This window comes from Ixodes scapularis, unplaced genomic scaffold, assembly GCF_016920785.2.
Source record: "Ixodes scapularis isolate PalLabHiFi unplaced genomic scaffold, ASM1692078v2 PGA_scaffold0__279_contigs__length_252992795, whole genome shotgun sequence".
Classification (NCBI taxonomy): Eukaryota; Metazoa; Arthropoda; class Arachnida; order Ixodida; family Ixodidae; genus Ixodes; species Ixodes scapularis.
Window position 1 is genome coordinate 232,027,059 of NW_024609835.1, and position 25,791 is coordinate 232,052,849.

Consider the following 25,791-nt stretch of genomic DNA (forward strand, 5'->3'; position numbering starts at 1 on the left):
ATTGGCAGTGGATATACGTATAGTGCTCTATTTATAGTGTTTCCAAATAAAAATGAGAGCACCATATAAGGTTTGCCAAAGAATTTATCATATTTACCGAATATTACGCGTGTGTCCTCTCATTCAGCTCAACTGGTATTCACAAGCAAGCGGTGAGAATAATGGCCACTGCCTAAGGCAAGAAACATTATGGTTACCATTTCGAAAAATTCTGTTAATTTCACACAGGACCCAATTTGTTTCAGCATTAATTACAGAAAATAAACTTATTAATTGCGTAGAATGTATGGCGTAGATTGTATTTTATAGTTTTTTACACTTCTTCTACTCTTATGCATAACACAAACTGGCCGTCGTTGGTCATTCGGGCCAACTTTCCGTCAGCGGCGTATGTCGGCTTCTCTTTGGTTTATCATTGCAACCCTCATGCAAGTACGCCGTATGATAACCAGGCACCACACAGTATTGCGTTTATATTAACGTCCAATCAGAAAGAATTTGTCGATACCATTTTTATCCAGTCAATATCTGTGAAGTATTGGCTAGGTCGCGTCGACGCCATCCTGACATACCCTACCCCCTGCCGGTTTTTGTTGAGTGTCGATAGTGTCTTTTGTAAATCGGCGAAGCTGACGAGGCATTCGGATTTTTAACCTACTAAAAACCTAATTTGATAAACGAAAAAAGAAAATATAAAACAAAGCGGATTGCGCTTCTTTTTAGCTGGAGAAATACAGCAAAACGCAGCACTGGAGATTAGCTGCATTGCCCATCTCCCGTCGACATCACCTTTCGCTAAGCCCTCCCCCCCCCCCCCCCCCCCCCCCAACAGCCTCCCCCTTTATTATGCGTCTTCGTGTTGCTATGAGCGAGTTCGACGACCGCTTCAAGCAAATCAGACTGATAGACCGAAGCACGTGACCGCTCTTCGCAGGCTATAAAAGCTTGTACAAAAGTTGGTCACGCGACTCGCTCTCACCCGCTGATAGGCTCACTGGGGCCGTAATCTTCGCCATTTGCCTACTTGTAGTTCGGTTTCCGAAATGCGCTCTTTGGTCTTCTACTTCCGTCCATTCCAGTCGCGGCAGTGAATTTTTGTCATCAACGGTCGAAATACGCCATGCCAACTTTTCAGTAATGACTGTTCTTCTTTTCGGAGTCCATGGAATCTTTGTTCGGTGGTAGTGGCACGCGCTTCGACAAAGAAGTGCTCATCGGCGACACTGAGACATTCGTTGAATCTGGGCGATATTCTTCCTTCTTCACTTTGTGTGTGCGTGGCTCTGTGCTATCCGATCGGGATAATGCACATATCAATGGATTACATGACGCCGCTGTTTTATTTGTAAGTGCACTAAAAACATGCTTCTGATAGTGGTCCTGCTTCCATCACAATAGGGAATTTTGGAAGATTCTCCGATACCTCCGATACTTCCGATAACGATGCGATGAACAAATGCAGCGACAGAATAAGGGGTATTGTTATCAGTCATCGGAAAGATATACTTACACTCTCTAATTTCAACGGTCCTTTCTGTTATATTCGTGAGCTTTGCTTGGCATGAAAACACATGGTTGAAAAAACCTCGAGACTGCGGGTAAACGACACAACACTAAAAAGTCTTTAGAGACTTTTTAGTGTTGTGTCGTTTACCCGCACTCTCGAGGTTTTTTCAACCATGTGCAATATATACCAGCTTGTTTGCGCCCTTACTTTTCGCTCATGAAAACAAAGTAATTTTATTTCATAATTTGCTTTCCGTTCCAAAGAAGTATCCTTTTTTTTAAACATTTGCCAAGAACATGAAGTCTATAATGACATTGGTTTAATAAAAGTATGGTTGCGATCGAAACAATTCCATTTGTCTTTTTTTTTTTTTTTGGAGCAAGGCGAGCCATATACCGACAATTAACGTGCCAGTAAATACTGCCGATAATGCCGGTAGAAAGCAGGGGCATAAGCGACGTCCGGCCGGTACAAACGAGATGCATATGCGACATGTGGCCGATACGTGGCCGACAGTCTTATCTCGGAAGTACTCGCGGGATATCACTGCTGATATTAAGCCGGTGGCGAAACGGTGGTGCACCAATACCTGCGCAGCTCCCTCCCGCTGGCAGGTCAAGCTAGGCGGCTCGGCAGGAAGGGCTTGTCGTCATTTTATTTGTTTAGCTTGTGGATCGACGCCAGGGGTTTGGGTGAGTCCATGTTCGAATTTATGTGTTTTTGATTATGATTAAATGCTTATGAACGTGTGTTCAAAGGATTCAGCGGGTGTGCTTTCGGTGAGAATAGGAGGCCTCACCTGGCGAGCCGCCGGCCAGGTAAGCCTACTTATGCCCAGCTGCGAAGAGCTTGCTCGAGCAGTGCTAGTGGCGCGAGCTTGTCAAAGTCGTGGTTGAGGAGTGAACCATCCTTGCTGTCGCCGTTTTAGGGGCGGTAAGAGGCGATGTCCGCACGTATACCAGATTGGCCAATCGATCTGCGTCCTCTTTTACTGTGATCCTGCAGTGTACGGGGACCTTATAGAAATTAACGGTCGACTACGAGGGACTCCACTGTTCGGCCGAGTGGTGGCGTGTCGTCGACCTTTGAAGGCGGTGAAAGACCGTTCGGGAGTCTGAGACTCAAAAATATGGGAAGCCAGCGGAGTCCCTATAAGCTCCCGGAGCACAATATGGCCAGCCGCCAGCTTTATTCCGAGCAGACTCGTTGGAGATTTTCACGGTCGGCTCTCTTGATCTCGGTCACCCGCTCTGTTCCATAATACACAGTCGGTGAACTACCCCAAGTGTCTCAACTTCCAGGCGTCCTCCCCTTCGCGTGCGGTAGATTCAGGCTGACGTTTAGTTCGTGGTTTGGGATCATCAAGAGTGCACTTTTAATTAACTACAGCTATTTGTTTCAAGCGCTGTCGAATCCGGTTGAGAAAATCCAAAGTTAAATTTGTGATTGTGGTGCGCGATATTTAGATTTAGAGTTTGCTGGCACTTCATTGTAAGTACGCCACCAAGTTTCAATGGCTTCTCCCGATCATTCGCGCGAAGCGTGATCTTGAGTAATAACTTATAAGGTATGTTGTTGTTGCTGTTTTGTAACCTTGTTGTAACTCCTGTTACAAATAGCGGTTATTCTTTTAATATTTCGTCATGCTTTCCTCCACCGTGGCATCATGCGCGCAAATTTGTGTCCATTTTTTTGTGTATAAACGTATTTGTCAGAATTTGCGAGGGTCTTGGATCTACTGAATCCCAAACTTCGGAAAATAATGGTATTAAGTGAAACATTTAATTAAGAATCTTCTGTAAAACAAATTGCGAGCAGAACCCAAGCGTCTCTAATCGCTATGAGTTTGTTATACAGACGTTTTGGGTTTTATTGTTTCGCGTACTATGGTTTCTTCACCTGCTCATCAACATTTTTGTATAGTACACATTTATGCACGCCAAGCATGTGTAGTTTGTTCGAAGCACAATTTTCTCGACCACTAGTATTTATTGGGAGCAGAACCAAATGGTGACTTAAAAGTACCATTATAGCTCACCACAAGTACACAGAGCTTTACTCCATATCGACCAATTTATCAAAGACTTATTACAAAGAATGTCTGCGTACCTCAGTTCGCTAGAAGTGCACTAAAAATATGGCTGTTTTTCGCCATTTGACGGCCCACCTCCCGATGTTCAACGCGCAGGACGGCTACTATGGTGTACCTGCACTGTGTTGTATTGAGTACGCATGTTTAGGTGCATATCGTTTAGGTGGCGTTCCACCATAATCTGTGAAGCACACAGTATTTAAACGAAAATCGGGATCGCACTCCAAGTACGGGAGGCGCAGTAAAGTGAATGAGGGACTGTCTTCCTCCGCAGAAGTTCCACAACTGAGGTAATCTACTAAAATTGGCCGTAGCTGGGCGTTGTTGTCTAGTCCGAGGTGCCCGGATGTGCAGGTCGCGTGTCACTCAGCGACTTCCGCATACGCGAGCAACACGGTCGTCCTCCTTGTCGTCTGCTTCCCAGACTAAAAACCATTTTTTAAACAACGCTCGCGTTATAAAACAACGCGATTATGCTGCACTCAGTGGCTACATATATTGTTAAATGGTCAAGGAACCTTCTACTTTGTTTCATTATAGTGTAGGATGCATTTTGGCAAACAACACACTGCGCACGAAACGTGGCTCCTGCAAGGTCACTTCCCCGCAGAAAGTCTTGAACCAGCGCGGTGCACATGACTGCTTCTCTGCCAATGCGGACTTATCAGCCAAATAAAAAAAAAAAAAAACAATGTGAAACTCTTGCTTTGCAGTCAGATCTCATACCGCTATTTTAATCCTTGTGACGTTTCAGCGCCATCGATGGGGAGATGAGAACATCAAACCGGTTCCAATTCCCACTTAAACAGCAGTGCGTAAGGAAGAGTTTAAATGAATCTCAAGAAAACTTCGGTCATGTCAATCAGCAGAAATCGCGAGGTATAATGTTTTACTTTAACCCGGCTGTCGGGCAGATTCAGAGAGCATCTCTTGCAAAGACGATTGGTGTTTAACTTCACGGCAAGCTGTGTTTTCTCCAAACATGTTCTGAAATAATCTTCATTTCGGCACACGTTTTCAAGACCGCGTAGCGCGCAACCCCCGCCGCGTGAAGGCTGCGCGGCGCGCTGCCGCGCCCGCGTGCGAAGTTCCAGATCGACTGAGTATCATCGTGAGATGTGCGAAACATTAGGTGTATTTCGATCCCCCTATGTCAATGTTCTGACACCTCTCGCTTCTTCTGCCGTTGTAGCGCCTGTTGCAGAAAAAAATGGAAGATCGTTTCGTTTACGCCCTTTTGCACGCCACGCGGTGGTGATGCCGACAATGCTGAGTTTCAGTTCTAGAGCTTACGATGGCTTGACGCCAGCGGGAGGCTCTGGAATAAAAGGGCTATACTTCGTTTCAGCTTCCGTCCGAGCGCAGCCAAAGGCTGAGGAATGGTTTGCAACTTCGAGAAGAGCATTCCTACGCACCACAAAGTAGTCCGTAGAAGTATTTTTTAAACAACTGTTTTGTGCTTAAGCATTCCACAATATTCCAGATGTATACTGGTGAGCATGGTTTGAAACTAAAGCAAATAAGCATCTGAAGTTCATTTTTTTATTAATCGATGTAAATGCATGTAGTTTGGTGAAAACACGTACATTTGCTGACAACACGCTGCAGCGCTTGGTTTTTCTGTGGTCGCTTCAAAACGTCCTTTCGAAAAGGCACGTTTTGGCGTCAGGGGCGATAGGTCGTGTTGAATGTCTGCTTTCGAATTCGGCAGTAGACTCCGGCCGCGTCGTACAGCGAATGCGTTGTAAACAAGAAAACATCCGGGCCACTACAATTCACTGATACGCGGCGAAGTCAGGGTACCCCTTTACCTGCCGATCACATTGAACGCCGAGAAGCTGGTGGGAAGGACGGCGCCTCGAGCACTGGTATGTGCAGACAATACAAGAAAACATCAACGGCCGATTTATTGGTCATCTTTCAATGTGTTCAATCAAATCAATTGATTTGATTTGATACTTACATCTCGAAACTATGCCGAAAGGCCGAACAGATTGAAAGCTCGGACATGGACGCCAGCGGCCAGCTTACGTACTGACATCCCCTTTAACTAAGTTTCGGAACGTGAAAGAGCACTTTTTAGACCTGTATCAGGCGATGCCCTTGATACACCCGTAGCAGACGGAATACTCGGACAGCGCGGGCGGCGCAGACCACCCGCGGCGCAGCGGAGGGATACAAAAGTGCAGGTGAGACCGCGTGACCTATTGCCGGCTTGTGATTGGCTCCGGCCACACGTAGCTTTGGCTGCGCTCGGACGGAAGTTGAAACGAAGTATACCTCGACAGCTTTCAAAAGTAATAAAAACAATTAATGCGGATTTTAGGTTGAGTCATAGCACGAACAAACATTAGCTCTATAACCCACTCTCTGGCACGAGTGTTTTCTGCTTACTGTCATCGTCCATAACATGTTTGTCCCCATTTGTATAACAGCACTACCTGCGCCTTACGAAAGCCTCCTAGAACCCGTACTTAATTTTCAACCTAGATTGAAACTCAACATCTTCTTTCGAATGTAACACACATCCAAACAGTAAACCGTGTATGTTGTTTTGTTATCTACCTTCGAACTCGCACCGGTGATTACGGGTATGAGTTCAAGCTCCCGCGTTCCTAAATGAATACTCCAATATACGATTAAACTGACGATGACGACCGCACATTAGCGTATTCAGCGTCCCCTATATTTGACTTTTCCGTATGACTTTGAGAACTTGGTTTCCCCTTCTTTCGCTGTTGCCAACAATGAAACAGCGTCGTACGCTTCTTTCTCGAGAACAGCTTAAAGCGACGCCGACAAAAATCGGTCGACACACAAATTCAGGTGTGCAGATCCATCAAGAGGGGGCGGGGATTTTCAAAAAATGACCTTGCAAGGTATTTTTTTTTATTTCGGTTTTGTTTTTATGATTTGAATTAATACAATGAAGTGATGCGATTTGTCTTTCTCGTTTTGAACACTTCCCTATTGGAAAATCTCGATGATGGAAAGATGACGGAAAAGGCTCATACAAGCGTAACCGTAATATGGGACATCCTATACAAGCGAAAAAGGCGGCTCCAGTATAGTGGAATAAGGCGGAACGATACAGGTGGGCGGAACCATACAAGCGTGTCGTATTATGGGACATCCTATACCAGCATAGTGGATATAGGCGGAACCATGTAGGCGGACGGAACCATACATGCATAACGTAATATGGGACATCCTATACCAGCAAAAAGGCGATACCAGCATGGTGGAGCCATATGGCTCCAGCGTGTTGGTTTCGCCTTTTCACTGTTGTACAGGGCGATTTAGTTTTAAGCTTTACATATATGTTTAGAAAGGTCGTGAAAGCTATATTAATGCGGTTTGTGCAGGCGAGTTATACGGCCAGGCGTACGTAGTATAGGGACCTAGTCGTAACGATCAGTCAGATAATTAAATACAATTTGTTAATCAACTTTTTAATTAGTGAAAATGAAAATATGGTTTCAATTATAAACTTGCTGAGTCATTGAAAACCACAAAATCAAGTTTTTTTAGAAGGATATAATTCAGGGGTAGCGTTTTATGCATTCTGTAAAAAGCTTTATTTGGACGAGTTTCTAGGTTTCAGTTTCTTATCAGAGCTCATCTCTGCGCCCACGGTCCTGTTCCCCAGGGGCATAGACACGCAACACACATGCGCCTTGCTTCCCTTCATCCTACGAGGGAGGCGAGGGGGCGGCTTCGCACTGCGGTCACTGGGCAGCTGGACCGCAGGTGCAAAGATGCGCTCTGGTAAGAAACCGAAGTCTGGAAATGCGTCCAAATTGACCATTTTTTATAACGCCATAAAATGCTACTCGTCTTATATCTTTACAAAGAAAATTGATTTAGTGTGTTTTGATGATGCTTAGCAGGTTTCTAATTGGAACCATGGGTCTATTTTCACTGATTAAAAATTTCACGAACATACTATACTTAGAGAGAGGTTGAAGCAGTTTTGTATTTGAGAAAACACTTTTAAATCTTCTTCATTTGACCTCCAGAATCTCAAATATCAAAATTATTTGCTAATTTAATTAATCAAGGCTGCATAGTCATTTTTAAAGCGCTGTGAAAGCACCTCCCTAGAGAGCGACGTCACAACAGCAGCTTTCAAAATCTTTGTTCACGCATCTTCAGCGCCTATCAAAGCTATGCACGCACATGCTATTTTTTAAAAGGGCAGAAAAATGTGTCACGACTGGTGCCAGTGCCGGAGAATATACCTAGAAAACTTGCGATTGGACGCGCGGCCCTTAAGCGACACACGCTTGGCGGCCGAAAGGTCTTCTTACGATGTCACTGTTGGTGGGATGTTTTTTGTGTTTTCTCACGTTTAGTTATATCTTTGAGGAAAACGAACGGGATATTCAGATTCGCGGGATAAAACTACGCTAGAATGAACCCCCATCTAGTTTTCTGAAAGAAGTCTGGCACATCTCTGTAATAAGCCGACGGATCATTACAAATTAGCCTTTTATACTATGCCGCCCTGGCCATATAACTCACGTGCACAGACCGCGTAAATGTAGCTTTTACGGCTTTTTTAAAAAAAATCTGTAAAACATAGAAAAAAAACTCTGTAGAATGTCCCCCAATACGATACGATTGTATGGTTCCTTCCCCGCTTGCATTGTTCAAGAAAGACTTGTGGACATTTAGCGTTTCATTGGAATGCTGGATGTCAGCGAGTCTCTACATCAGTGAGTGGTTTCAAACAAGCATGGTGTTTGCACACCAGTAAGCTCTTATCCGAGGCTCACCAGGAGCACTAAGAGCAGAGGCGAAATGTCGTGACCTGGTAAATTTGGTTGCAGGTATTTATTTTTACAAGAACTGCATGCAGCAAAGCTTAACTTTGCTTAAAAGAAGATTATTAAAAATTCAATACTGAACAATGGTGTCCCTTGAGCTGTCAGACCAAACTCCCACTCTTGCCACTCAGGAGTTCCTAACTTGTGCGTAGAGGATCAGCACAACCCAGATTTGTGCTGCGAGCGCACCTGCAATATAAAAGTTGAATAAACATGAGATGAAATATGAGACGTTTACAATTCTCTGTAACGTGAAATTAGAGCACAGATCTTGAAGAGGAGGATGGGAAGGTATGCCCCTCCTCCCCCTCCCCTCCTCCTCTTCTGCTCCCTCCCATTTAGCAGGAAACTTCCCTGAATTTAGCGGGAAAATTTCCCCACTAAATTTAGCTGGTTAAGTTTCCCACTAAATTTAGCGCAGAAATTGATGTCACATGACCTCAACACAAATGCAGTTTTTCCGCTAAAAGTAGCAGGGAAAATGACGTCGCATGACCGTGTCACGTCAGCCATAAAAAAATTCAGTTTCTCAGCTAGACTTAGCGGAAATATTAACGTCACATGACCACAACATTAATTCAATTTCCTGCCAAGTTTAGTTGGGTGGTTACGCCGACAGCGACGCCGCGAAACGCGGAAACGGGTGCTAAGAGCTGCGCTAAAAACTAAATGCATCAGGTGAAATAAAGTGAACATTAGAGATACTGTAAGAAAAAGAAGAGAATCTAAGATACCTTTCTCAGATCCTTCCTTTTGTCCGTTCTCAAATGTTTTGATTTCAAGAAATGTTTATCTCTTTATTCATACCCAGAGAACCCCTCCCAGTTTCACCATGAATGCAATAAATCAATGCAGACTAGACCTTGTAAACTATAATCCACATGAAAATTAATGTTTGCCACATAGTCATGTATGAGTCAGTGGCTTAGATCTCTAAATACATTTGTATTGAGGAACATTCTTGAATAAAACTTCTGGGCTTTGAATTCAACAGTTTGTACTTCCATAAGGAACACTGTATGGCACTGATTTTTTTTTTTTTTGTGACACATCAGAAACAGCACAGCACTGTCATCCTCGCATACCCAACAAGAATTTGTATTTTTTTTTTTAGCATGGCATGTGCTATTCTAATGCCCATACAGCATCCTTTAACAAAATTTCCTTTGTAGAGCTTTTTATTGGTTCTTATTTAGCTCGCACGACAGATTCGGTACCCTGAATTCTCACTCGGCATCAACAGTTTTATATATTAATGTAATAGCGAAAGACAAGATGTATGGACTTGAGTACGGCTCAGCAAGCACAGATGTTGAGAAAAGTACTGAAGAAAACTCAAATGTCAAAATAAAAATAAGCTGGAATGTGGAATTATGGACATTGACATGAATGCAGTTAGCAGATTCAATATGAAGAATATGTGTTAGACGCACGCTCAAAGAAACCTGTTGCATCTATATTCATTCAAATTACTTTGCAGAACCCAGCGCTGCAGTCTCAGGTGGGAGTTCGCTGAATGAGTCTACTGAAAATGAGTGTAGACGGAAAAAGCAGTTTGATCTGCGATAATGAGCATTACATAAGTGACATGTCATTATTACTGTTACAGTGCCGAATGTTCCAAACTGTCAGTCGCATCATTCTGTGAGTTCCCTCCGTACATTACAGGGTTTGGCTCTCTCGAATGCTTTGCGAGAAAAATGATGAACTGGAAATATCTAGAGTAGTTCTAGAAAAACTATTTCCAGAATCTTATCTCAGCATCGCAAAGAATATAAAAAGTTTCTAAAGACAAGGTTAGTGCAGGAGTTGAATAAACTAAATACTTTGTTTTTCGAAACCATCTTGCCGTAGTAAACGTATGAAGTTCCCCTAGGTAGAGCTAGTCATTACGGATGATTGTGCCCATTGCGTACCATAAAAATTTAATTTGCGACCTAAAAAAAATTTACAAACTCAATTAACTCTGAATAAGTGGACCACTTGGCATTAAAGATTGGCCTCACCATGACTGGCTGCCAACATCTACATAATAATTTCCATGAACCTATGTATTTCAAGAAAATATTTGGTGCGAGCTGCTTAAAACACAATAGCACTTTTTAGCAAGTGCTGATTGTTGGGCAAGTTGGTACGGTATGTTAGAAAACATGATTGTGCTTTGAAGACGGGGACATAGGAAGGACAGACACCACAGAGTGCTAACTTTCAACTGATTTAATTCAAGAACCTCGGCGTAGAAACACACTGCGTCACCGCACCACATCTCAACCAATCCGTGGCCCTGCCACGGACCGCAAGTACGCCAACTCCTTATCCGCCAAGTCAATTGACGCCACACTGACACAACACGTGCCGGAACTATTTATAGCATCAGCCTCCATAATCTCTCTAACAGTCATATCTTTGTGCCTAGCAAGAACAGTAGACTGAGCAAATAATGGTTTGCACTCGCAGTCATGATCTGTCGTGTCACTGTCATGACTGCGGGTGCAAACCATTATTTGTTTCGTCTATTGTTCTTGAGAGGCACAAAGATAGGACTGTTAGCGAGATTATGGAGGCTGACACTATAAACAGTTCCGGCACAAGTTGTGTCAGTGTGGCGTCAATTGACTTGGCGGATAAGGATTTGGCGTACTTGCGGTCCGTGGCAGGGCCACGGATTGGTTGAGATGTGGTGCGGTGACACAGTCCGTTTCTACGCTGAGGTTCTTGAATTAAATCAGTTGAAAGTTAGCGCTCTGTTGTGTCTGTCCTTCCTATGTCCCCGTCTTCCAAGCGCAATCATATTTTCTACCGCACTTTTTAACACTAATAGAAAGCCTGTAGTGGGCCACAACTTAAGCAGTTTTCACTTCATTATAAAGAGCAATTACACATATGTGAACCATGAATATAGGCCTGCACTGAATTTTTTTCTTAAGCTGAACGTGCTATGCTCTGTTTACTATATAAATCTTTGCAAAGCTGACAATGTGCAAGTTCCTGTTTTTTTATATTTCACATGTCCCGACTGGTGAGTGTGGTAGGGACATAAGATTGATGACACCAACGAAACACAATGATTATTTTAAGAATTTGTTTGGGTATAGCATGAGCAAGGAGATCTGCGGGAAGTTATTTCTGTGACACCGTCGAACCTACATCCGCGGGCTTTAAGTTCACATGTTAATCATGTCTGCAGACTCCTTTTTGTAATTGGAATTTCATCCAACCCAAGATTTGAATATGTTTTTTTTTCATTTTAGGCTTAGTAGTGCTTTTGCTGTTCTATTAATAGGTAAGAAAAATGCTTATTTCAAGTGGCATACCTAACACCTGGTGGCACGAGGACTCCCCTGTCGTGACGCAGACCGAAAGTCACAGCCAGGGAGATACTGCGATGCTCTTGTTGCTGGGATTACCTCCCCCATGGTCCTGCCCAGACCACAGAAAAAGATTGAGTCCAAGCTTGTGGCCACTAGGATCTCCAGATCTTGAGGCACCCAAGTAGCTGAAAATAAAAACAAATCACAATCAAGTACTTGGCAGAGCTACATTAGAATGGCTAACATATTCTTTCGTGATCAGCACATAGATCCCCTTATTTTAGTCATAGTCACCCCCCAGGACAAAGCTACGTAGGCGCTAAAATGATGGGTACCGAATTTAGGTGAATGATCAAATGCATTCATTTAACCCCCTTTCGCCCCAACCTGAGACTTCTGTCAAATATTCACATTCAACTGTAAAGACTACAAATAAAACTACTACTGCAATGCAAAGCCGTATAGTGGGAGAGTTTAGCCAGCGGGTGTGGCAACGAAGGCGCCGGAGAGGAGGAAAGGGAGGAGAACGCCGAAGGAGGGAGAGAGAAGGCAGCAGAGAAACAAAGAGGAGACGACCACCATTTTGACGCAAAGCTGTCTGCACGGAGCAAGGTTGAGGCTACGTGTCGTCTGCTACGGGCTTATTTATTTTTTTTACCTAAATAAAAGTGCGTTCAAACATGGAGGAACTTCTTTCTTTAGGTTTTTAAGCCACCGAGGAATAACACTATATCATTTTATTGCCAGAGCCTGCCAAATAAAAGGAAAGAACCGAAATTTGAATATCGATCCCATGCCGGGCGAATGAATGAAAATGGCGGCCCTCCCCGCTCAGCTGGGAGCAGCCTAGAGTTCACGCGCATGCGCTCACGCCTCTTGCTCTGTGCCGCGGGCTGATCAGCTCACTCGGAAGGGAGACGTTACGGCAGCGAAATCATAGACTGCCAGACTCTCCCCATATATGGCTCTGCTGCAATGGAAAGATTTTCCTACCCTCGTGCTCAGCGAGTGTCGACTGTGGTACAACTCCGGTTCATACACTCGCTGAACATGAGGGTAGAGTGTACCAGCAGAGGGCAGGTGTCTGTATACAAAGAGTTTAGTTGGCACACCAAGAGGCTAACGAATAAGAATGGGTACCACTCTGAGCAAAATGCCAAAAAAGCGTGGATCTCGGCTTGACACTAACAGCAGCACACAGTATCTATTTTAGTGACAAAGGGGTACTAAATCATTATTTTCAGCTTCCTAACTAAACTAAATATTCTTCCCGGCTTGCTTTTTAGGAAAATCTCCAAATTTACAAGAACTACTAAGACAACGTCTAAAAAAAAAAAAAGCAATGGCAAAACCAGCAATCGAATTCGCCTGCTCTCCAGTAGCACGACATCTATGGCAGGCAGACCTGCAGAATGAGCAAGCAGTTTAAGAAACAGTATGTCCTATGTATAATTTTTTTTTATGCTGCAAAGCAAGCGCTGGAAGGAGGTTTCACGACATTAACGAAATTTCTTGCAATCAGTTGAGAACAAATTAGAGCAGTGAACTTGTCCTTGCTTCTGGCATAACGTTTTAGTGTTGCCCATGGAAACTCACATAAATTTGAAAATAAAAACAAAAAAGACTAACCTTCATAAAAAAATCTAACTTTGGCAAAGAAAAGTTACCTTGGAAAAAATATGTACAATACAGTTGTACAGCGTGCATTTGTGTGCTTAACCAATTTTGAGGCAAATCGGCGACAATGAAAAGAAGACGTTTGAGTACAATTAAGGGAAAGACAGAAAGGATGCATACCTACAACAAAAACATTTAGAACGACCACGGGCAGGAAACTCTGGTGAGGCTCTCGGAGTGACTCCCTCATATGGGCCTGCGCAGACCACAGAACAAGATCGGTCAGAGCTTGCAGCCATAAGGTGCTTCATACCATGAAGTTACAGAAGCGGGTGCAATTGGAAGCAAAGTGCATTTCATTTCTCTGAAAAACGAAGAGTTTAATAGGTAGCTTGCATTCATAAGGTGATACAGTCATGAATGCACAGACTTTTCAATGCAGCGCTATATCACCAACTTGTTAACCATGCCGGGCAACACTAAAAACTGAGAGCATTATTTTAAACTATCTCAGCTTAAAGTTAACCACGACAGAAGCTTCAAGCCATCCTTGCAAATTCAGTGCACAAAGCAAGCCATGTGACCTTCTAGTTGGACGCCATGGTACGTCGAGCTTATAATCATGCTTCATGCTGTTTTTGCTGCAAAGGCTTGTAGTTTCAAAAGTGGTCCAGCTTAAAGAGACTAAAAGTATAGACGTTTATGAGTGGGGCCCTCATTTAGTCTGCAGCTACATTGCGAAATAGGACGATCCAACCGGGATGTTTGCTGCCTGTAACCACACGACCAGCTTGTGCCCAGCGATTGTTCGAGCTGAATACATGTCCTCGACAGTGCCATTATTTGACAAGCATTTCTATGACTGTTAAACATGACTGACTTACAGAGAGACTCCACCTCAACGACTAATGACTTGGGATACCTAACTGAATACTGATATATCAACTAAATGCAAAACAATTACCTGGCAAGCATTAAATTTTTCAAGAGGCTGGGTCGACTCCGCATTAAGTTGAAGGAGTCGATGCGTAATAGGACAATACAAACAAAAATATGCCTTAGAATTCCTTTTGCACCCCCAAAATGATGTGTTTTTGAAGGTAAGGTACACAATGTTCTTGATTTAGAAAGTGCTTCAGCTGTACAAATGCATATGCAATAAGGGAACTTGCCAAGCCTATTCTACTCAGCTCTGTGCAGGTTAAGCTAAGTTAGAGTATAGAAGTACATGCTCACTGACACCATCAGAAAGGCAGGGAGAAGTCTCCGTTGTTCGACCTCCAGCCCGTCTGCTACCTTCGATGACGTTTCAGCGCCTGATGAGCCTGGAGCGAGCACATCTGTCTAAAGCGGGGTGAAAAGCACAAGCATGTGCTGGAGGACGCCCAGTCATTCTCTTTTTGTCATCGGCTATACTACATATTTTTAGTAAGACATATTTTTAAGTGAGGAAAAGTACTGCAAATATGCAGTCCACCTTAAAGATAACAACAGTTGCCATTCACCATTTTCCAAATAAGTGCTCCCACGTACCGGAACATCTACACATGTGGTGCGTGAGTAGGTTCAGGACTGAGAGGCTAGAAAACGAAGCGCTCGCAAGGCTTGTCTGGCCCTTCCAACCATGCGGGTACATTCGTTGCAAGTTCCCGATTTGTAGACAAAATGATTTAGAATGAGCAAATCTCGTCTACGCCCGAGGTAGAACATTGAATTGCGATTCCCCCATATTGTGCGAACCATCCTTCAAACTGCGGTACCACCTGCAAATAAACTATGTTGTGCTGCGGCACGCGTCCATGCTGCCTGCTTCAGAGGAAAACCACTGCTCGTGTTGAAGACGACATCCCACAGTGGACAGGCAACAATTTTTAACGAACAAAAACAAAATTGATATCATTCAATAGACACAGATAGGCTCACAAAGTGTCGGCACCACGATTGTTGTTGTTGGTTTTACTCTTGCATACAAACAAAGGTGACTTCCTCTCTCCTCCGATGGACAGTAAAACCCCCTTATCTTGGTGGCCCCTATTTCTTCTCGAATCGGTCAGAGAGGACATAATCGCAGTCACTGAATTCCGCAAAATTAAAGGCCGCGAAAATTAAAGGTTCGCCAACATTAAGGGGTTTACTGTTCTTCTGAGTGTCACATGATGTTAACATTTCAAGGAGGCTGAAGGTATTGGTTTAAGAAAAAATTGACCTATGAAAAAAATGCCCTTCTCCAGGTTAGGCACGCGAGGTTCTTTTGCACTACCTATAAGGTGGCAAGTTTATTTCGGCAGAGCTTTTGGTAAAACGGAGTCACAAAAGTAGCTATACTTGGCGTCAACTATTTTGTGCTGCATTATAAAGCCAGAGTAGATTCCACAGTGCGTGCTTCAGCAGAGCACTGTTTGTTGCGAGAGCATATGTGGTTTAGTGTTGCATCCCATTTGCATAATCTAGAGAAACTAGCGCTGACAGAGTTGGAGCACTCCAAATATTAACAGCCGACTGTAGAAGCATTGAGAGATGCACACATGCGAACTGTGCATTTCTTAAAGGTGGGTTCGAGCAAAGGTAAAACCAATATCTATACTTATGGCGGCCATACTTGCCTTTCCCAAGCACGACCACTTTTCCCTCGGTAGCACCATCCAGTAAGAAGCACCAGCAACACGCCCATGAGACGCCGCCGCCTCCTGGATTGAATGACGACCCGCCTGAGGTCTTGGAAGGAGATCCGGAACACTGCTTTAGGCCAGATGTTGTATCTGGTGGGGCAGAGACTAAAAGTAAAAATTAACAAATTTATCTGAAGCACTACATTCCTATAGGACAGCAGTATTTTTTTTAGGCCAGTGATTCGCTTTAATTAAACACAAATGGTTGGTTTATATGATGAACCATCAGCCCCTATTTTTCTTAAGTGTAACGCAGTGTCTAACGTTACGTCCGACGGAACCCGAAATAAAAATTAAAGTTACGCCCAACGTAACTGTCAAGCATTCGAGTTACGTCCGACGTAACCCAAAATAAAAATTAAAGTTACCGTATTTACTCGAAAATAGGTCGAACTCTATTTGTTAGACCCACCGAGAATAAAAAAAAAAAAAAAAAAATTCAAATATAGGTCGACTTTTTTTTTTTTATTTTTAAGAGCAGGGGAAATTTTGGGCAAAAGAAAGAAACCTTTATTTACATCACTTCACAGCTTGGTAGACATCCTCGCAAATCCGCCACAATACTTCACTGACACCGTCGAAAGCGACGAAAGACAAACTACAAAGACGCAAACAAAGCCGCCGTGTCGCCATGAGCAACACGCGAGCCGAGCCGCCTCAAGCAACTAACAAAAGTAACATCTTTTTTTTTCTTATTTTTTTGTGCGCGTTTGCGAGGATGGAGGACAAAGTGCATGGCGCATCGCGTTCCTCTCCTTCCCCATTGCCCAGCAAGGGGAACGCTAGAGGTGCGATGGCGAAATCCAATGCCCCAAGAGGTGCGCGCGATAGCGGCATCGGCCACCGCTGTTGTTTTCGGTTGTTTAACAAAAGCTTTTGGAAACAAGAAGCGGCGCAGCTCTACGGCAACGCCGGCTCGGTGACTTGATAGCTTCATGCCTCCGGTACGGTCGCAAAATTTGGTCGCGAATGTAGGTCGAAATTCTTTAGTCACGATTTCCGAAAAAAAAAATAAATAAATAAAAGAAAAGAAAAAAAAAGGTCGACATATATTTGAATAAACACGGTAGTCAGCTGCGCGACGTGACACACATTATGAAAGCGATTGGTGCGAGCGATCAAGGTGATGAGCGACGTTTTCTAGAAGCCCAGGAACCGAGCGGCGCAAGCAGCGAGAGTGAGAAATCTTCGTCGCTCGGCGCCGGCACATGAGCTTCTCGTCGTCGCTCGTCTCGTTGATCGCTATATTGCTTACATGCTGTTCAGAAAGGTGCTCTAAGTGGTTACCATTGCATTGGGACCAGCCTCGCATCCAACCGTAACCAGTCTTGACTTTTTTTTAAGCCGCCCAAGTAGAAGTTAGCATCGTACATACATCGTTTTCAAGCATGGCTCCTCGTTCATTGCTCGATTTACTTTTTCGTAAATGACAAACCGCAATGAAGCACAATTATTCTAGTTCAAAATTGTCACGAACACTTGGCACGCATGCTTACACTGTAGCGCACCTAACGTAATTTAAAAGTAGAACGAAAACGGGACGAGATTCGCTTACCGCTTCACGGAAACAGAGTCCTTCGGATCCTGGGCCTAACGGCCGAAATCGGAAGTCGCCTGCGGTCCGGCAATCGGACGAGTTGAGCCGGCCGCGCTGTGCTGACCCCGGCTGACCACGCCTGGTTGAACCATGAGAGGCGTCGTCCAGTTGAGAGCCAGAGACGCAGTAGAAACGGACCGTAAAACATCTGTCCCGTAAAACGCAGAAGGAGCCAGCGCCAAAACCGCTACGTCTGGCTGCGTCGCCATCTCCACGACGACCGGAAGCGTGTAAACCGGGACTGGCCGGGAAGTTAGAAAAGGCGCGGCAGCGGAAGCCACTGGGCGGAAGCTTTACGTTTCGGTTTCGCTTTTCTCCGACATCGGCCACGGTCGCGGGCTGGTATGTTTGCGGCTGGTTGCGACAACGCGAGGGGCCACGAAAAGACGCCGAGTTGGCCGAGTACGAGTCACGGCCCACGATACGAGCAACGGGCCGTTTGCCGCTGTCGACCGGCGATGCGGTATCCGCGGCTTAGTGTCACGATCGGTTTGTTGCCGTGCACGTTGACTCAAAGCTCGAAGTTATGCAGTTCCGTCAGTTCCGTTCCGGCACCAGCAGCACCACGTTTTCCGGTGCATCGCACGTGGAGGCCTTTCGACGCATTCAGTGAACGTAAAGATCGCGCCCGCTGTCTTCGGTGCTGTGGAAGAAGTTGGGAGACGGAAGAAGCATCAAAACCAAGGCGTTTAGGACTCCAGTCCGGGCCGCCGGTCCACTCTGAACGAGAGGCGACGTGTGTGTGCACGCTTTGAGGAAGCCTCCGCGTTTCGCCGCGCCAGACCTCGCCGATCGCGACCAGACCCCGAGTCCGAGAGGCTCTTGCGCAGCCAGGAACGGCAGCGAGGTAGGAGCTGCTCGTTCTGCGCAACCATGCAGTGCTCTACAGTGATCGGAGCTCTCGGTGTCATGCGTGCTTGCACCGAAGCCTTTGTGACCCCTTCGGACGCGCAAGTCGTACTTCGCAAAGGTTTGGACGGGGCCGCCCTCACCGAGCAGCTCCGCTAAATTCCGCTTACTTATGATCGCAATAAAAGCTTGCGTTTGTTCTCGGGAAAAAAATTGCGGGACCGCTCTCCGCGCCGCCGACGAGGTTGGCCGCCACCATGTTCTCAGCTGTTCACTCGCTCCCGCAGCGAGCGCGCCTTCCGATAATCCTCCCCGTTCCAAAATGCGATGCGATCTTCGTTTACATGGGCTGAATGAATGCGCACTCGCCATCTCAATCCACCTCTGTCTAGCGACTTTAATGCGATGCGCTTTGCGCATTATGCCGTTTACATGACCGCATATTGAATGCGGCAACTGGATTCAATGCGACTAAGTCGCATTCATGTAAACGCGGCTTATGTTATTTTTCGACATGTATGATGTATGTAACGATACCGGTGGTAAACGATGGACGTTTTGTTGGAAGATGGCGGTCGTCTTTCTGCATGTATGGTTTAGTTATACCGGTGGTCTTGTGGTATAGGCGTTTCGTTGGAAAGATGGCGGTCGTCTACGTCATCGGACGCAAAATCATACCCGCCATACCGAGTCATATCGGCGAGCAAACCGGCTGCCAGTATAGACAGACCCGGAGCCATAGCGGTGCCGGTATCTCCAGTTATGGAGAACGCAAAACCAAATTAGCTGCATGTATAATAACAATAAATTATGGTGGTGTCATACCAGGACTGTACAAGCAGCAGGTTTGTTTCTTGTACGTTTTTCCAATAGGGTTCTGGAGCAGCCAAAAGTAAAATTCGGAACCCAAAAACAAATTTTAGAGAAAATTATTGTCCCTCTTGTCCAGCACGCTTGCACCTTTGTAATAATTGCGATATAATCTTCGGCTTCAAACTCATGCCGTTCATCATTGTTGGTGTTAGACTGGTGGCTGCAAATAAAACCCGTTTGCTCTATCGACGTTTGACTCCTGGTTAGCTCAGTAGGTAGTGCGCCCCACTGGAAATGGAATGGTACCTGGTTTAATACCAAAACCTGCCGGATATTTTTTTTTTTCGTGGCGCAGCAGTTTTATAGTTGTGTTGAGAGATTTGTGTTTGTCCTTTGTCCCTCCAGGGAACATTTTTGTCATTCTTGCCCAGCTCACCTGCACCTTTGCATGAATTGCATTATAATTACGAGCTTTAAATGCAGGTCCTCCATCATTATTGCTGCTAGACATGTGCCTGCTGATAAAATCAGCTTGCTGTACTGACCTAAAACTCCTGATCACCTCAGTTAGTGGAACACTTCAAGAGGAATGCAGAGGTCTCTGGTTTACCAGAACCAGGCAGATTTTTTCGGTCGTGCACCGGTCACCTAGCTATGTCTGGAGATTTGTGTTCGTCCTTTGTCCCCTTTGTTCTCCGTCTCCTAGGATTATTATTCTCATGAAATATAGGGTCGGATTCGAAAATTTACGAAATAAAGAAGCAATCGTCGGGGACGAATACAGGTTATATTCCTGGCGCCCCATTTTTGCCTAAAATAGCATGCGTCGCTAGCCTCGAATACTCCTTCTTACTTCACAAAGTACCAAATGGTAGACTTTCACTTTTTTTCAATTTTATTTAAGCATGCACCCGAAAGTAGATATGTTTATTATCGATCTCAAATTTAAGAATTAGGAAAAAGTATCGTAGGAGCCAAGGCAGAAGCAAAAGAATAGTTGAACGCGGAGAGTATTTTTTAAAATCAAGTTAAAGAGCGTAATTTTGCAACCACAAAGGCACGAAACGGGTAGATCAGCGTTTGGAATACACGTTCCAGAGATTGAAAGGGGTCGAGTACCAGCCAGGCTCAAATAATTTTTTACATTTCCGTTTCGTTTTTGTAGCCAGCAACAATAATATTTTTATTAATATAAATATTCGGCAAAAACAACTGGTTTGGGTAACCGAAGGCAATAAAAGACGACGACTATAAAACAAGATATGAATTTTTGTATTTCCCTTATCTTAGAAATGCCTGAAAATACGGCCGAGTTTAGCAAAAAAACTGGTGTGATAGTGTGGCGTAGATGTATCTGCTTGAAATTTGAGGCACGCACACATCACGAGCCATGCTGACCCATGGTTTACTTAACAGACACGATAAACGCAGATGCACCTCGTTCCGCTTTATTTGAAAATAAAGATACGTCTTAGCGAACCACATGGAACACTTAAAAAAACAACAAAAAACATTCAACTCAGAAATAAATAAGACTACGGTTCTTCCATGTAAACCAAGCCTCAGGTTATTTTTAGACGTGTGGAAAATTTCGCGAAATGTCCGCACAATGCCTACATTATAGTTGATGATAACCGCCTGCCCATGGACCGCTGTCTCCTTGGGTTCGCCCGTGGGAGCTACGTCGCAACCAGCCGCATTCCTACATATTGATGCTTCTTCATCTAACCTTTCATTCCTGGTTTTAGAACTTCCGCACCTGGAAACAGCGTCTGTTTGCCGTCAATTCAAGTCAAACGCATCGTCACAAACAACGGGTAAAGCTCAGTTTATAACTGACCTGCCACCTCATTTAATCGTCAGTGGGCATGGAAGAGCAGCCATGACGCAGACGCTTCTAAAAACATTCTGCTTTCTCGTACAGGTTAGTTAACCTTATTCAGTTCATTCTAAACGCACTAGTAATCGTTGCTTGCCGCTCGTTTCATGCCCCCTTGTGCAGCTTGATTTATGTATGAATAGTATTTGTCATGAAGTTGTTTTCTTGTTGGTTGACATTGAACTGAAAACCGGCCGTAAAGACGATTAGAACAAGAGCATTGGTGAAACATTGGCTGCCGTTAAATCTATTTCCACTTCAATAAATACATCGTGTGTGTCTTCACTCAGTGAAGCCAAAGCCAGTCGAAAATTCCACGAAGACTGTTTGTCTATATGAACGTGAGATTGCCTGACGTGGTATCGAAGTTTACACGACTGAGGGCCTTCGTGTTGTTTCCGAAGTTCAAATGCCGTGTTGGTGAAGCCTGTTAGAGACGAACATTCCGCACTTCAATGTCGTCTGGATGAATATGAGGAACAGTCACGCCGAGATAACTTGATTTTATATAGCATCTCCGATAGCCCGACTGAAGAGTGCGCCAAGTTCGAGTAGAAAGTGCGCTCGCTTCTGTTTGATCCCTTCTCCCTTCATCTCACCTAGGAATCTATTTCACGAGCACATCGCTTCGGCACTTTTTTTTACTAACAAGTGTCACCCGATAGTGGTAAATCTATTTCACTTAGAATTAAAGAAAACATTCAAACCCAAAGATATAAACTGAAAGGCACGAGGATTGCGTTACAAGAAGATCTTCGTAAAGCTACAGGGCTTTCGCGTAAGGCGGGTATTGGATTTCGGCAAGGCGAGTACAAAGATATTTAATTTTTGTGAGAAGGTTTTTGTCAACACTAGTTGCTAAGCATAAAACGTTCAGACCAACAGTATGCGCCAGGTCAAACTACCAACGCGCGTGCAGGTATTGACGCTGTAAAGTCCGGTCATGATAACGCTAGTGACGCTGAACGTTCACCCACTTTGATCCTGCCACCTCCTTTCGAGCTATCAGCAGTCGTTCAGGCGAGACCTTTTTGTAACTATTTTCTTTTTTCTTTTCGATATAAGAAGCATTATAAACAAACGAGATGTCCTATCGTCCCTTGACAAATGGCTTGCCGATGTGATTATCTTGACGGATTCCAGGTTATCTGGTAAAGTGTACAGCCGTGAACTGCTTTCTTGTCAGAAGGATTATACTGTTTATAGACAAGATCGTTAGGGACGCTTGGGTGGTGTAACTAATTGCTGTTGCTGATAAAATAGTTTCGTATGTTCTTCTCACGCCTTCGCCTCTCTAAGTTCTCTGTAACGTGCATTCCTTTAAACTACATAAGCACGCTAATGTGTTTGCTACCGGCCACCTCATAATACGCCGACATTTTTGATGCTATGTTCGATTGCGTCAATACTATGATTATTAAATTACCATAACCCCGTATTCCTGTTAGGTGATTTTAAAAATCCAGGCTTAATGCGGAAAGATTCCCGCCCCATTGTAGCTGCTGCTTCATTGGATTGTTCAGCTGTAATGAGTACTGTTTCTATGTTTAACTTCTGCCAACTTGTAAATGTACCTACTCGCGTTAGTAGCTCATCGGCTAAGGTTCTTGACCTCGTATTGACCACCCCTTCTGAATCAGCCTCATCTCTATCTCTTCCGCCTTGTTTAAGGTACCGCTCTGCTATTCCTTTCCCTTTACAATCCAGTTCCCACACTCCCCTAAACAGAATAAACTAATTCGTGACTATGCTTAAGCGGATTTTCTAGCAATCAACGCTCAATGGCAATTTTTGTTAATTTGTTCTTTCCGCAAATTGGGGAATGATTGATTTATGAAAATTGGGATACATTCAAAACCAAGGTCACGATTCTAATTGATAAATATATTCATCTTTTTTCAAATATCTGGTTCCAGAAAATCTCAGTGGTTCAACCTAGCATTAAGAAATCCACAGAACAACAAAAAGAGGTATTTTTCTATCGCTCTAAGGTATGCAACATATGAGAAAATTGGTCAGCTTATCTGTCCGTGTCGTCGAAATATAAACAAGCTATTGCCAGCGCCAAGCACGCTTTTTAATAATGCGCTTCCATCTTTATTACCGTTTAGCCCACGCAAGTTATGGATTGTCGTCAATATGCTTGAACGTAAAAGACATACGTCTAAAGTCCGAAAGTAGATTGTTTATTCGACGTGATTAGAGCAGTGTATTTTTGATTAATACCTTCATATTTATTATTGAGGATTTTTGCACCGACTACATTACTTGTTGTTCAAATTCAAAATGTTACACCTATGCAGCCTGCTTTCGTCGATAGGGTCGTTATTTTTTAGCTGACTGAGAAATATTGCGCTGGCTTAGCTCGGCTGTGCCAGGATATACGTAGCGTCAGCTTATGCGCACAAAAATGACCGCATCTCCACGTGGTGAATGATGTTAATTGGGGCGAAGCTCTGGTGGTGCTGATGTTACTGATTTCGTTCATAGGTCATGCTGATGATGCTGATTTTTTTCGATTTTTTCTTAATCTTTATTCCTCATAGGTAGTGCTGTGTTCCGGGTTGCGCTTCGAATTGATTAGCCAATGGATGCAAAGTTTAACGCAATTGTATACGCATGTGACCGCAGCGCCCTCTCCTGTATAGACATCGAGCGGCTACATGCAACGTTTCATCCATGACATCCCCAGCTATTGAGTTACAACCACATCTCAGAGCGCCCTACTCGTCCCGCAGTCGTGGCCGAGTGGTTAAGGCGACTGACTAGAAATCCATTGGGGTCTCCCCGCACAGGTTCGCATCCTGTCGACTACGCAAAAATGTTTTATTTTTTTTTAAGAAGACAGAGGGGTATGACAATCGATGTGAGCACGGACGCCGGACAAGGCTAGACCCTAATGAGCTTCGCCCCTAGAAATGAGAGGCGCTATCAAGCGGCTCGGTTGCAGCGTCAGACTTGGCTACTGCGCAACGGAGGCGCACAGCTGGGCACGCAGTGGCGCCAGAGCGTCTGCCGTGGCTATGACGCCACTCCTCTGGAACGCGCATACCGGCGAGGCGACGAAGCGGCGGCGGCGGCTCCAGCGCGCCAGCTGTGCTCCGTGTGATGTCACTTCTCCTCGCGCATGCGCAGCACGCAGCACGGCTCAAGGGGTGTCCAAACAGGACACTACAAAACGCGCGACTCCGACAAATCGTGAAAATTGAAGCGGACGCGCCCGCTTCAAGCCCGCGTCAATTTTCACGATTTGTCGGAGTCGTGCGTTTTGTAGTGTCCTGTTTGGACACCCCCTTTACGCGAGCCACGCGAAGCTGTTCAACTTCGGCAAGCTTAGCTCACGCTAAAAAGCGAAAGTTTCTTCTTCAGTAGGTATTTATCGCTTCAGTTACAAGTTTGTGAAGAGTACTGTGAATTATTCATTTGTCGCCTTGTCTCAGACTTTTAAGCAGTCATTGTAGTCTACCACCCTACACGATCAGTAGAAGGTTGGCAAGGTAGTTCCGGTGCGCAAATCTGGTAAGGTTTTAACCCTTGTAATGCCATACCGAATTCCTTGGCATTCATTCCAAGCAAAATACTTGAACATGTGATATACTCCAGTCCGTTCATTTTCCTAAAACCAATTCCTTCTCTGGAACCTGGCCGTACGGTTTTCGTAAACATTATTTATTTATTTGAACATACCATCAGTCCCTTACGGGACCAAGGTAGGGGTGGAAGATAATGAACAGCTCAACAATCCCAGTCTACGCTGTCCTGCACCGACAGAATCACAATAGAAACAGTAGCATAAAAAAGCAACGATAGTGAAATAAGAGTAACCCAACAAACAGCCTGAAGCGCGACCGAGCGGTAGAAAATAAGCGTTCCGAACTCCAATTGACCGCGTGCATCACCAGCACTTTCTTGGAACTGGTTCTGATCGCGTGCTGTTTGCAAGAATAACGAGTATCTAAATCATTCCTTATTCAACCGCCCATCTTTCGCGTGCCGTTCATGCTTATTCCTGGTTGCTCGTGACGAATCTTTATCTATATACCGATGCTTGTTAACAAGAATCAAATTGTTGATATTGTTGAGAAAAAAAAAGCTTTAACTTTTCTCTTTTTTTTTCTGCGGAGTTGAAGCAGCGGTAAACTGGCTCCGTCATAAAGGGGGGAGACCGAATCCTGCCTTCGGTAACGCGAGTAAATAAAACGCAATGCGCGTCGCTGTACACTTTCCAGTTTAAACTGCAGGTTCTTCACATATGGGTCTCAGACTTCGCATGCATATTCTAACATCGGGCGAACTAACATCTTGTATGCAATCAACTTAGTCTCTTGTGATGCAACTTCGAGGGTGCGCCGGATACATTCTAACTTTTCATCGGCTTTACCCATAACATTATCAATGTGGATTGTCCACCCTAGGTGTGCAGTTATTGTGACGCCAAGATACTTATATTCAGTCACCTTATTCAAGGTAGCACCCTGGAGTGTGTTGCTAAACTCTAAACGCTGGCGTTTGTGATTTCTGGTCATACATTCAGTTTTTGTGTATTTAGCGACATTTGCCATTTTACACACCACGTGTTTATTTTAGACAAATAGTCGTTTAGCCTCACTTGATTGACGACAGACTTC

At 44.4% G+C, this 25,791-nt stretch overlaps 1 protein-coding gene across 2 annotated transcripts in view; it reads left to right on the plus strand.

Annotated features, from left to right (window-relative positions):
* The first annotated feature begins 2,107 nt into the window (after nucleotides 1-2,107).
* LOC8027322 overlaps nucleotides 2,108-25,791 on the plus strand; it is a 98,134-nt gene continuing 74,450 nt past the window's right edge. Inside the window, exons 1-2 of one of the 2 annotated variants that reach the window (XM_040212082.1) lie at nucleotides 2,108-2,199; nucleotides 2,266-2,325. The gene's annotated coding sequence lies outside the window, so the exon portion shown is untranslated. The remainder of the gene's footprint in view (nucleotides 2,200-2,265; nucleotides 2,326-25,791) is intronic. The other variant, XM_040212081.1, reaches the window with a different exon arrangement.